Source organism: Melopsittacus undulatus (genome assembly GCF_012275295.1).
Source record: "Melopsittacus undulatus isolate bMelUnd1 chromosome 2 unlocalized genomic scaffold, bMelUnd1.mat.Z SUPER_2_unloc_2, whole genome shotgun sequence".
Classification (NCBI taxonomy): domain Eukaryota; kingdom Metazoa; phylum Chordata; class Aves; order Psittaciformes; family Psittaculidae; genus Melopsittacus; species Melopsittacus undulatus.
This window is the reverse complement of record NW_022993932.1, coordinates 58,051-72,303: the sequence shown is the minus strand read 5'-3', so window position 1 is coordinate 72,303 and position 14,253 is coordinate 58,051. Positions and strand designations below refer to the sequence as shown.

The 14,253-nt window shown below is 51.4% G+C and overlaps 1 pseudogene; it reads left to right on the top strand.

Annotated features, from left to right (window-relative positions):
* Positions 1-2,522: 2,522 nt before the first annotated feature.
* Positions 2,523-14,253, top strand: part of LOC117438046 (disintegrin and metalloproteinase domain-containing protein 9-like) — a 15,946-nt pseudogene continuing 4,215 nt past the window's right edge.

The window sequence follows — 14,253 nt, the reverse complement described above, 5'->3', positions numbered from 1 at the left end:
AATCATGGATGCACTAAATAAAGCTGTGAATGCATGAAACAAAAGTGAAAATGCACCAAATAAGGGTAGAAATGCACTGAACAAAGCTGAACTAGAGCAGTGCCACCTTTCTATACACATCACCCTCCCCATTGCACCATGGAGGATGTGTTATTTTGACTCCTCCATTCAACACTTTCAGGGTGGATGGAGCTATTTTCCCTGCAAGTGATAGAGGTGACCCTGGGCTGTTACTCCTTGGTGAGGATCAATCACAGAATCATGAGGTTCCCACTCTGTGAGTCCCCAACATGCAGAGCATCTTCTCTATCCTCATCATGCAAGCAGGAGCTATGAGCTTGTAAGAGCCACTGAAGACATTGGCATGGCATCATCTTGGTTGCCTAAAGTGGCCACCATGTTCAGGCAAAGGCTGTTGCTTCATGTGAGGAGGCACCATGGGATCCAGATGGGAACAATGATGCTCATGTGTCCATCAACATGTGCAAACCCAGCACTGAACCCTGTCCCCATGAGAAGAGACCTGCACACATGTTAAGACATATTAAGAAAGAGGTTTCCACCAGGGATCTTGTAGAAGCATTAAGGACCAAACCAAGTTCAGGTGTCTGAAGAGCTTCCAAGAGGTCTCTAATGAGCTTTGGGGACCCTCAGGATTAGACTGTGCTAGAGGATGGGCACCATGGATCATTAACCTACCCCTGGACCCTACTTTTGTCCAATGTGGCCTTTGGGTCTGGGACAGCACAAAGCTCCATCACTTCTAGGCCAACCAGAGTGGAGTTTTCAGCTCAAATCCCCTCCTAACAAAGTGTTCAGCAGCAAAGCACCATTCATAATAACCGATAAATGCTATTTTCTCATTCCTTTTATATTTAAGCCTTGTTTCCACTTCATTGTTATCATTTCCCATCATCTCACTTTTGTGTCTGATGCCAGATCAGATCCCTGCTGTCCATGTGAATTCACAGACGAGATGATCCAACTCTTCCTTATGAAACGACTGCTCAGAGGCTCTCACTGTAACAGTTCCCAAACTTTTCACTATTGCCATGATTTTCCCTCAAAACCTCTTTATGTTTTAATATCCTTCTTGGAGAATAATCATAAAAACTCAATGGAATAATCCTGTATTGGCTGCACCATCATCTAACAGAGATTATCCCCACCTAACACTTCCAGCATCCCTCCTGGTATATATAGGATTGGTTTACTCCTCTCGACAAGTCATTCTGTTCCCAAGAAATAAAAGCCCTGAATATATGGATTTTAGCTATTATTTTATAGCACTGCTTTTCCAAGTGCCTCAATGAGAGGAAGCAGCCATAGCATTGAGCAGGGAATGGTGCAGAGCCTGGCATTGTGGAGATGCTCAAGCCCAGAGGGGTATCTCCCAACTCATCCTTATTCATCTACAGCTTGGAAACGCCTCCCAAAGCCATGGGATGGGATGCTGGGAAGGGATTAACAATTCATTCCAATCCAGAGGAAGCACGTGGTCTATGAGGAAATGGGGAATGCTGAGCTCTTCCCTTGATAGTCATCAGGAAAAGAACTATTAAGCCATGGAGAAAGGATGTATCTGGGTAGGATGCAACCAGCTGCCATAAAACCCCCATGGTGGTCCTGGGTGATGGCTCATCACCACAAATAAGGGTGGAAAGCAGCTCCTGCAGCCACCAGGTGAGATGCTGACCCCAGAACCTTCTCTTCTCCTGGCTGAGCATCTGCCTTCAAGGGCAAGGTCAGAGCACGCAGGGTACAGAGGGTTGGAACCAGCATTCTGAATAACATTACAGGACAGAACTACCAAGACAGGAGGCAAAAGCTTCCTCCACTTCCCTCATTCATCACCTTTGGCAATGTAATAACTTCACCTAACAGCCAGGAACCATTCCCAGCTGCTGTTATTTGTTATCTGCAGCAATAGCATCATACTCATACCCAGAGGGCCACGCAGCTGCTTTTTACAAGACACTGCATTCACATCATGCATTTTCTGCTCCAAACCTCCATCACTGGTTTATGTGGAACAAAACCCCATTAATAAGTACTACATTGGGCAGCAGAACCTGCAGCCTCCGAGCACTGGTTTGCTGGATGGAGCCTGGACAAGAGAAGGCTCCTGAAGGGGAGAGCTGAGAGCAGCTCCAGTGCCTAAAGGGGCTGCAGGAAAGCTGGAGAGGGGCTTGGGACAAGGGCCTGTAGGGCCAGGCCAAGGGGAATGGCTTGAACCTGCCCAAGAGAGGGGAGACTGAGCTGAGCTCTGAGGCAGAAGCTGTTCCCTCTTCATCCCAAACCATTCCATCATCCTGGGACAGCTTTCCACACCCACCACCATGGTCTATGGACAAGGCACCCAAGGGTACCCTCATGTGCCTTCTTCCCCACTACAAAGCCCAGTGCTTGCTGGGGACACTCAAAAGCCTCCAAAGGAGCCCCTGAGTACCACAAGCATCATCCCCTGTCTCCCTTTCCCATCCATCAGCCAAGCTCTGCAGCTGAGCTCCCCCATAGCCAGCATGGAAAACAGAGCCCTATTCCCGGGTAAGTCATCCTGCCTCTTGTATTTCTCCATGTAGGATGTTCTGCACCTGGAAATGTTGGCACACATCAGAGGGACTGGGCTGGACTCTTCTCTCTCTCAATCAGATCAGTCCTGGTCAGCTCACAGGGGATCTTCCTGCAGCATCACAGCAGGGAAACACAAAGCCAGAGGTTTCCAGGGCTGTTTATGGCTTGAGGAGCCAGGAATCCGGGTTGGGAATGTCGCATCTGCAGCAGAGCAATGCACATCTTCATTCATTATTCAATAGAATAGGAAGTGCAGGTTGAGGTGTGGGTCTATGTGGGGCCCCATCACACTGCTGCTCCACCAGGACACATGAGAGCAGAGATCCCAGGAGCCGGAGCACGAATCCATCATCTCCTTGGTGCTTTAACACCATCCTTGAGCTGTTTGCACCAGCAGCACTTGGGTACACATATATCTGCCTTCTCCCTCTGCTCTTGGCATAGATTCCTCTGCCTTTGCCTGCATTCCTTCACTCCTGGGGAGCTCCATGATGTTTGCTCTGTAGCCATGATGCTGTGAGGGTTGGAAACAGGCAGGGACAGGGGGAAAAGGCCTTTTTGGTAGACAGAAGTGAATCCCCATAGCCCAAACCCCAGGGAGCCCAGGGAACAGCTGGGAAGCCATTCCCAAGTGAGGCTTTACTGCAGCTTCCCTGCTGGAAGGGATGGGACAAGAGGAACCGGCCTCAAGCTGCACCAGGGCAGGTTTAGATGGAGCTGAGGAACAATTCCTGCCCCACAGGGTGCTCAGGCATTGGAACAGGCTGCCCAGGGCAGGGCTGCAGGCACCGGCCCTGCAAGGGTTCACACCAGTGGAGACGAGGCCTCAGTGCCATGGGGCAGGGGTGGGAATGGTTGGACTGGATGAGCTTTAAAGGGTTTTTCCAACCTGGATGATCCCATTAAACCCTCAGTCTTCCCTGCCTGCCTCTGCTTTGAGACAGACTCATGCACAAACATGGGATGGGTTGGGATGAAGGGACCTTAAAGCCAGCACCTCAGCACCCTCCCAGGGAAGAGCTTCTGCCTTATCTCCAACCTGAACCAGCCTGTTCCAGTTTGATGGTGGTGGGAGGAGAGGAGAGGACCCAGGAGGTTGGGAAGGTGGGAGAGGAGAAGGAGAAGGAGAAGGAGAAGAAGGAAAAGGGGGAGAGGAGAGGAGAGGAGAGGAGAGGAGAGGAGAGGAGAGGAGAGGAGAGGAGAGGAGAGGAGAGGAGAGGAGAGGAGAGGAGAGGACAGAGGGGGTTGTTGTGAGGGGGCACTGGTGTCGGTTGGAAGCTGCCTGTGGCACTGGAGGCAGGATAGGCCGAGGCGGCGCTCGGAGGAGGGATGAGGAATGGGGATGTGGATGGATGGGGAATGGGGATGTGGATGGATGGGGATGGGGATGCGGATGGATGGGGATGGGGATGCAGATGGATGGGGACGGGATGGGTGGGAGCTGCAGGGGGGGTGCTGTGGGATGCCAAGGGATGGGATTAGTGCAGGTGGATGGAGCCGGGGGCAGGTGGGAGATGTCAGCGCAGGCCCGGGGGGGCCGCAGGGTGAGGGGCTGTGGGGGGGGACAGGGCAGGGAGGACCCCAGGGACAGGGTTAGGAGCAGGGAAGGAGCTGGATGGGGACGAGAGCAGTAGAGGGACAATGGGGGGCTATGGGGAGCTGGGGGGGGGGGGGGCAGTGAGGGGCTGAGGAGCACAGGGAGCAGGGCCCAAACATGGCGGTGGGGATGGAAGAGGGGAGGAGGGCGGGGCGGGATGAGGACCATGGAGCATCCCACAGGATGAGCTCAAGGATGGGGATCGGGACCTGCAGAGCCTCAGGAGGGATGTGGGTGATGGCACTGACCTGCTGCTCTGCACAGGTATGGGGCTGGGGCAGGGATGGGAGGTGGGCACAGGGATGGGCATGGAATGAACACTGTGGAATGAGCAGGGATGGGGGCACACACAGGGGATGGGGGACACAGAGGACAATAGGCATTGGGATGGGGGTATCTATGGGGAGATACATGGGGGACACACACACATGGGATGTGGGACACAGAGGACAATAGGCATTGGGATGGGGGACACACATGGGATGTGGGGACACAGAGGACAATAGGCATTGGGATGGGGTTACGCATGGGGAGACACATGGGACACACACACATGGGATGTGGGGACACAGAGGACAATAGGCACTGGGATGGGGGTTATGCATGGGGACACACCACACATGGGATGTGGGGACACAGGCATTGGGATGGGGATGAGGGGTACTGGCTGGGGACATAGGGACCTTGACCAGGCTCATGGATGCATCCTAGGGATAAGGGTGGAGGATGTGGATACAAGGGCAGAGATGGAGGTGGGGGACATGGGCAGGGGATGCAGGATGGGAACAAGCTTGGAGGGACATGGGCAGAGGGCTCAGCACCCGATAACCACAGAAGTCATCTTCCCCCCCTTTATTAACGTGCCCTCTGGAGACTGCTGGGACTCCTTCTGGGTTTGCATCCTAAGCTTCATTAGGAGCCAAGCAAAGAGCAGCTCAGCCACCCCCTGCACCGCTCACTGGGACAGATGGGCACAGCACTGAGCAGGACCCCATCCTTCCATGCTTCCCTTATCCCTGGGCTGGGCATCCTCCACTGTTTGCTGTGACTGATGCACTTCCTCCTTCCCTCAATGCAGAGCCAGGCTCACATCCCACAGGAGCATCCAGGATCATCTACTCCGAAGTCACAGTGCCCCAGAGGCTGGAGGAGAAGGATGCGGCATTCCCAGAGGTCATTGGCTTTCCCATGCAGGCCCTAGAGTGTGGACTCCATATGGGCTGTGGTGGTGGGCACCAAAGGGAGAGCAGGGAGAGGAGATGGCTCCAGCTTCCCAATGGATATCATGGAATGGTTTGGGTTGGAAGGGACCTTAACGCTCATCCAGTCCAACCATTGCCATGGGTAGGGACACGTTCCATGGGATGAATACCCCGGCATTAATGGGTGCTTTGGCCATTTCCAGGGGCGCAGATCCTATCTGATAACAGCAGAGGGAAACCACCACATCATCCATCTGAGGCAGGCCAAGTAAGGCTCTCCCCCAGCTTCCTTCCTCTGCTGTGTTCTGCCTGGGGGCCATAACAGGGAATGTTCCTGCTTTGCTTTCCAGGAATCTGTTAGTCAGGGATATCCCAGTGTTCAAGTACAGTGAGGAGGGAGCCCTGATCACTGAGTTCCCATATATTCAGGTAAGTTTAGGTCAGGGTTGCATCAAAAGCCAGGACTAAATGACCCTCCTCAGCTCATTCCAATGCACTCGTGGGTCTGAGCAAGGGGTGGTTTCTGTTTGCGAAAACATAGGTTATTTTTACACTGTTTGTTTTAAAACAGGAAGGAAATGGTAAAGAGGACTGATAAAAAAGGGAAGGACCATTTCAGACTCATCAGCACATTGGTTTCCCTGTCAGATTATGACAGATTTTCAAAGTACTTTTAGTCCATCAAAAGTCACCCTCCGTTGTGGGAGAAATCACAAAATAACCCCCCAAAAATCATCCTGATGCGATGATTGTAGAATCATAGGAACACAGAATGGGGGTGGGATGGAGGGAGCTCAAAGCTGATCCAACCTGAACCCCCCCTGTTTCAGTTGATCCCAAATGATGAGCAATCAGGATCCTGCCTTTTCCCTTCTGTGCCCTCACTCCTGTGCCACAGGAACCCCTTGGAAGAGGCAAGGATGGAGGTGGCAGGGGTCTGTGTCCCTTTACTGCTGTCTAGGGCTTTCCTGACCCAGGGCATGGAGGTTTACCACAGCCTAAAGCCACATTTGCACCTTGCAGGACGACTGCTACTATGAGGGGATTGTGGGAAGGCTTCCCAGGCTCCATCGTCTCCCTCAGCACGTGCTTTGGGATAGGTAGGCTCTTCCCAAGGGCAATGTGGGGTCAGCACCATAATGAAGCATAGAGCCATGGAATGGGTTGGGTTGGAAGGGGGCCTCCAAAGCTCATCTCATCCAACCCCATGTAATGAGCAGGGACATATTCAACCAGGCCAGGTCACCCAGAAGCATGTGGTTAACTGGGATAGGGATTTATGTGTCCTTTTAAAGCAGGAGCCCTCGTTCCTTCATGGTGTGTCTCACTACAGACATCCAGCTCTTCAACCAGAGCTGAGACACCTTCTAGCACTGCAGATTTCTTACACCATCTCCATAGGGATTTTAAGGCACAATTTCCCTATCAGAACCTTCCGGGATTCGGGCTCAGTGTTTGACGAGGCCACAGTTTCCTATTGGGATACACACCCCAGTAATTAGGGACATTTTAGGGCTGTATAACTCAACCCCTGGCAAAATTGAGACCCAATGAGCTTCTCTTCTGAGAGCAGGCATGAGTGTGAGATGTGACAGACCTACCTGCACCTTTCTCCCTCAAACAAGTACCCTAAAAGGTGTCCAAAGTAAGTCAGGTTTTGAGGATGCACTTATCAGGAGGTGCAGTCCATAACACTGCCTGTGTGAGGATAAACATGCCTTAGAGATGGTTCTCCTTGGAAGAGCCTTTACTGCCTTCCCCACTCATTTAATACATAGCATTCAGCAGCAGCTTCTTTCTCCTTCCCCAAAGCTGCACCATTGCCCTCCCAAGGCATCCTCAACCTCAGCCATGACCTTTGTCCCATCGAGCATCCTTTAGGTGAGCTCCTTGTTTATTCCCATCGGATCCCTGCCCATAGGAGCAGTGATAAGAAGAGCTGAATCTTTCCATACCCTCTTTCAAAAGGAAACCAACACAAAAACATGGGCTGATCCCTGAACATCGGGATGGGATGGAGTCCATCTCTCTCACTGAGCCCTCTGCTTGCGACCCACAGGTGGGGTGTGCAGATGGGAGACCTGCGGTACGAGATCGAGCCCTCAAGAACTCCAAACGTTCCAGCACCTGGTTTTCCGGAGGGCATTGGAAGGTGGCTCAAGCCAGCTGTGCCCGAGTGCCTGCAGAGCATACAGGATCGTCCATCCATGGATGGGGAGCTCGCAAATGGGAGTCGTAGAATCTACACTGTTGAGGTAAGGACCGTGGGGCTGCTCGTGTTGATGCTGCACGTTCCTGTGTGTATGAACCCATTAAAACACCGGGAGTGATCCAACCACAGCACCAGGGAATGGGTTGGGATGAAGGGAATAGAGCTCATCCATATCCAACCCCAACCCCTCCTTCCACTGGAGCAGCTGCTCCAAGCCCCTGTGTCCAACCTGGCCTTGAGCACTGCCAGGGATGGGGCAGCCACAGCTTCTCTGGGCACCCTGTGCCAGCGCCTCAGCACCCTCCCAGGGAACAGTTCTGCCTCAGAGCTCAGCTCGTTCCCCTCTCTTGGGCAGGTTCAAGCCATTCCCTTGGCCTGGCCCTCCAGGCCCTTGTCCCAAGCCCCTCTCCAGCTTTCCTGCAGCCCCTTTAGGCACTGGAGCTGCTCTCAGCTCTCCCCTTCTCTTGTCCAGGCTGAACTGACACAGTTCCTGCTCCTACACTGTATTTATCTGCTCTTCCTTTCCCTCACTGAGCAGAATCCCTTCCAGTCTCATCACAGTTCATTGTACTGTGATGGAGCTGTCCCCAGGCCTGCCAATGCTGTGTTAGCCACAGTCTGCTGGGGTTAAACATGAGCGCAGCTTCTGCTCCAGGTCTAACTCCTCTGGGACTGCATTTAACCCATTCTCACTCCCCACATCCTTAGTATTCACTTCTAGTAACCAAATCCCAAACTCTACTGCCCAGTTTGCTTAAATCGCACCCAAAAAGAGCTTAGTTGATGTCCAATTCACCCATCTGCTGCTTCTTTACTCTTTAGAAACACACTTTCCATGCTTCCAATGAACTCAGTTCATTCTGGCATCATTTGATACTGGATATTCCTGATCTGTTTCCTGTGGATGCAAACCAGGTTATCTGCTCAGATTGGTGAATGCTGTTTGAGCTGGGGAGGACTTTGTCATCACTGCTGCCTGCTTTCCAAAGACCTGAGATACTGTGTTTTCTGTACTGTAAGCATGGCTTATTTATAGTGGGCTGTGTCACGCCTTGTGCTTGCACACGGTGCAGGAAATAGAGTGCCATTCAGGGATGCTGCCTGATAGGAACATGAAGCATTGAGATGAAAGGCTTAGTGATCAGCTCCCATGGAGGAAAGGCAGCTTTTCACTCCCTACAACTGCACTGGGTTTACTGAGAAGCCATCAGGAAAGAGGATGGTTTATAACAGTAATAACAATGGAAGTGGTACTTGTTCACCAGGGAAGAGCCATCAGGCCCTGTGCTTACAATGACTGGAGTGACAGCACTTAGTTAGCCATGCATGCTTCTGCAGCAGCCAAAGCTGTATAGAGCTGTCTCTTTGAGAGACAGCAACTCCTCCTCTCATGTACAGTGAAAACTCCTTGGAATTACCAGGAATTGCCTTCCACATTCCCATCCCAGCCAGTGCAAATCCACCACCAAGGCTTGTGCAGGGGCAGCTCCTTTTCCCCCTGTTATTTGACCAAATCTGCTGATTCTGAATGCTCTCAGTGTCTCACTGTTGCTCCATCACAGATGGGATAACGTTGTCATGGGGCAATACCATGCTTAGAGGAGAGGAACAACCCCCAGGTTACCCATTACCCAACTGCAGTTGGATAAAGGACTCAAAGTGGTCTGAATCCCTGTAGGGAGCTGATTGGGACCTGAGCAATGCCAGGGAATCTCCTGCTCCAAGAACCCCCCATCCAGCCTTGCTCTGTCTCTGCATCTCTCACCCAGGCACTCGGTCCTTCTATACTGTGTAACTGCTCCATGCTCTCATCCCATAGGGAGAGGCTGGATTAACCTGAGCGATGCCTCTTGGTTCTCTGCAATGGGGTGGGAGCTTTTCAAGCTCCTCCAAACCACCTTTGGTCTCTTGCAGGAGGTTGGTGGTCTCAAGCCAGTGCTGTGCCTACGAGATACATGGAGCTGGCTCTGATCACTAACAAAGAGCTGGTAAGCATGAGGAATGAGAGCGGAGAGGTTCTGCTGGAGTGCAGATCCTGGTGCCCAGCATCAGAATTCAGCCTCTTCCCCCTTTCAGTTCAAGATTAAGGAGAACAATGAGAACCTGATGCTTCATATGTTCATTTCCATCAGCAACATCCTGAACACGGTGAGTTCTAATGAAGGGTTAAATACAGTCACTGCTCCATTGGCAAACTACCCTGGGAAAGAGATGAGGGATTCTCCCATCCAAGTGCCTGCAGGAGGATGGAGCCAGGAGGGGCTGGGCTCTGCTCCAAGGAACAAGGGATGGGACAAGAGGAAACAGCCTCAAGCTGCACCAGGGCAGGTTTAGATGGAGCTGGAGGAACATTCCTGCCCCACAGGGTGCTCAGGCATTGGAACAGGCTGCCCAGGGCAGGGCTGCAGGCACGGCCTGCAAGGGTTCACAGCCGTGGAGACGAGGCCTCAGTGCCATGGGGCAGGGCGGGAATGGTTGGACTGGATGAGCTTAAAGGGCTTTTCCCACCTGGATGATTCCATGATTCAAGCTGTGTACACACACACTATAACCCCCACTTCAGTGTTAAAACATTGCTTCAGACAGCAGTGAAGTCACTTGCAAGTCACTTGAAATCACCCCTTTAAACAACTGATTGGGAATACACATTATTGCTATTGGAAAGATTTCTGGTAGCTCATTACCATCTCCATATCTTCACTTGCTCTGAGTCCTCCAAAGCAGCACACGCACAGGGACCCCTTCCATGGAGCAGCTGCTCCAAGCCCTGTGTCCAACGTGGCTTGAGCACTGCCAGGGATGGGGCAGCCACAGCTTCTCTGGGCACCCTGTGCCAGCGCACCTCAGCACCCTCACAGGGAACAGCTTCTGCCTCAGAGCTCAGCTCAGTCTCCCCTCTCTTGGGCAGGTTCAAGCCATCCCCTTGGCCTGGCCCTCCAGGCCCTTGTCCCAAGCCCCTCTCCAGCTTTCCTGCAGCCCCTTTAGGCACTGGAGCTTGCTCTCAGGTCTCCCCTCAGGACCCTTCTCCCCACATCCCCAGCTCTCAGCCCTGCAGCTCTTGCTCTCCCCAGGTTTACAAGCGCCTGAAGCTCCACATCATCATCAGTGCAGTGGAGATGTGGACCGGCTGGACCAAGTGGCCCCATCCCGCAGCCTGGCCCGGACACTCAGGTCCTTCTCCACATGGTCCCAGAAGGAAGCTGCAGGTCGCATCAATTATGACAACCTCCATTTCTGCTGTAAGAGATGTGCCTTTTATCACCCCCCTCCCTGACCGGCCATGGGCAGATAAGCAGAAAAGAGCGTTTCCATCTCCTCTCGTTTTGACACGGATTGCTGATGAGCCTTTTTGTGCTGTGGTATCTGGTGGGAGAGGAACACAACAGCTTCACCTAATGTACTAATCAGCAGGGTTTTGTCATGTAAATCGCTACAAGAATTCACTCTTCCCTTTCCCTGTCCTCTGTTATATTCCCACACACAAACGCGCTCAGCTCATTTCCAACTCTGATACACTTGACTATAACTGAGTATATCTTGTCTCATTTTAACTTTTACTCACTTTTCACATATACAATCCCCTGGCTTTGAGCTGTAATAACTCATTGGAGCTGTAATAACTCATTGTTACACAGTTTACAACTCAAACCTCTCTGCTAGGATGAGGACATTTAATAGCACTTGTATCACTCTTTTGCTTTCTCAGACCAAGCACATTGTGTCTGGTTGTCTGTTCCTTTTTCCTTCATTTTGGGATGAAGAAACCTTTTAGAGAGTCAAATGTACAGATATAAAAGTACTGAATATTTACTTTTTGTCCAAAAATGTACTTTTGTACGTTTATTCGAATTTTTTTACTTTATTCAAAAATAGGTATTTGTCCAAAAAGGACAAATTCTATGTATATATTGCCAAATCTTTAACAAATCATTCTGAATAATTATATTTTATTATGAAATAAGCCACTCTTCAACAGGGGGGAAGCAATGAGTTTATAAACCATGGTTCTGCCTCCTAAATTCCCCCTAGCCTCTGTGGTTACCACCCCATATGGGGTTGCCATAGGAGAATGAGTGATGTTGGGCTTTTAAGAAGCAGCTTTTTGTCACCCAAGCATCATTTTCCAGCTGTAATCAGATGATGCATCCCATTAGTGAGACAAAGCTGTTCTGTATTTCTTTAACGTTTGAATCTTCCTATTGCAGTGGCGTCAGAAAACTAAAGAACGAGGATTGTGCTGGAAGGGGACGATGTGCAAGCCGAATTCCGTGGGTGTTGTTCGGTAAGGGGAGATCTTATGGGTTTGCACAGCCTGCAAAGGCAAAATGAACCTTCCATACTGACAGTGAAACCTTGGAGTTAATCCTACATAACCCATGGGGCTCAGCTCTTCATCCACTAGGAGCTAAACCACAACTGCATCTAAAGGAGGTGATGCTGGACTTAGAATCATAGAATCATCCAGGTTGGAAAACCCTGTCATCCAGTCCAACCATTCCTCACCCCTGCCCCATGGACTGAGGGCTGTGACCCCTGCAGGGCCGGGGCCTGCAGCCCTGCCCTGGGCAGCCTGTTCCAATGCTGAGCACCTGTGGGGCAGGAATTGTTCCTCAGCTCATCTAAAACCTGCCCTGGTGCAGCTTGAGGCCGGTTCCTCTTGTCCCATCCCTTGTTCCTTGGGAGCAGAGCCCAGCCCCTCCTGGCTCCATCCTCCTGCAGGCACTTGGAGGGAGCCATCAGGTCCCCCCTGAGCCTTCTCTTCCCCATCTGAACCCCCCAGCTCCCTCAGCCCTTCCCCATCACCCTTGGGCTCCAGGCCCTGCTCCAGCTCATTCCCTTCTCTGGCTCGCTCCCAGCCCCTCAAGGTCTCTCTTGCAGTGAGGGGCCCAGAGCTGAGCACAGGATTCCAGGTGCAGCCTCCCAGTGCTCAGTGGCACAAACCTGGACCTGAAGGTCCCCACATCTCCATACACTGCCATAGGAAAACGTGGCTTGGTTTCTCTTCCCCCTGCAGTCCCTGGCAATGACACATCAATGAGGTGATGACACTCGCACCAGATCGGCACAGTTTGGGCTTTGGCATGATGACTCCAAAGAGTTTAAAACCAACACTGCAGCTGCAACTGCACCCAAAGAGGAGCATCATGAGATCAAGCCCAGGGTAAGTGCCACAATGCACAGCCCATAGGGCACAGACCTATCTCAGGAAACCCCAGCCTGCTTTGGGTTGAGAAGGGACCTTAAAGCTCCTCCAGCTCCAACCCTGTACAGGCAGGGACACCACCCTCTAAACCACGTCACCCAAGACTCCATCCAGCCTGGCCTGAACACTGCTGGGTCCTCCTATCCCATCCACATGGAAGTCACCTCCTCAAGGGTTCTGGGACCAAGCACACAGAGACTGGTGTGAAAACCTCAGCAAGACAGAGCAGTGTGTTTCATGGCTTTGATCCTTCAGATTTGCTGCCATCCATTCCAATAGGAAACCCTGTTATCCAAACCTACTCATTAAATGCAGAGGTTTCCAACCCTCCCACTTTAGCTAATAGTTCCTCCCACAATTCCTCAACTCAATGATTCACCGTGTTCAGTGAAGCATAGACACCAGGTTGGAAGGGACCTCCAAGGATCATCTGATCCAGCCTTGGAGCTCAGTTCTTTCCAATTTGGCTACATTCCCACATTCATTTATGGATGCCCCATCCTGGCAGTGCTCAAGGCCAGGTTGGACACAGGGGCTTGGAGCAGCTGCTCCAGTGAAAGGGGATCCCTGCCCCGGGGCAGGGGTTGGGCTGAAGGAGCTTTAAGGTCCCTTCAACCCAACCAGTTATGATTCCATGATATTATACATGCAAAAAGGAGACAAAAAAAAGGCTTATTCCCTCTCACATTGTCCTATTCCCCTTTGCAGTTGATGCATTGTTCCTCACCTCCATCCATTCGTCATGAGATGCTGTGGTTACATACACGAATGGTTTCTTTTACAGAACTTGCTTGGCATTCAGCAATTGCAGCTCAGACCAATACTACAATGAAGTAAGAAAGAAAATATAGCCCTGTCTCGTCCAACATCCCCCCCTTAAAACCAGTTCTCCTGGAACACTGCGGCAATGGCATCTTGGAGAAAGGGGAGGAATGCGACTGTGGCACCAATGAGGTGAGCAATTCCTGCCAGCGAGGTGTTCATAGACCTCCCATACCTCATCCGCATGGGAAGGGGTTTTCCTCCTGCCTCTACTCATGTTCATGTTGCTGTTTCTGTTCTTTATGTACTCTGAAGTCAGTGGGAAAAGTGCTTTTCAGAAGCACTTGCACATTGATACCTTCTCAGCAATAACTCCAGGTTGTGGACACTTTGGATGTTGGAGGTTTTCCAATGGAAACTGCTGTTTGCACCCTATGAGAATCATTATTTGTACAAAGCTGTGGTCAAACCCCAGCTTTGCACGCCGACATTTCCCCCAACAGAAGATCTCTGTGTGTGTTAGATTCAGGCTTGGGTTTAACATCCTGTACCTTGCTGGTAAAGAGGACGATCCGCCTTAAGGAATTAGACCAGGAGAACCCAAATCCCCTATAGAGAAGATGAGATGGGAGCACTCGTGTTTAGAGGGACATGTGATTGCTTTTTAAAGCATTTCCCTCAATTCCAGAAGGTCCAGAGCTCG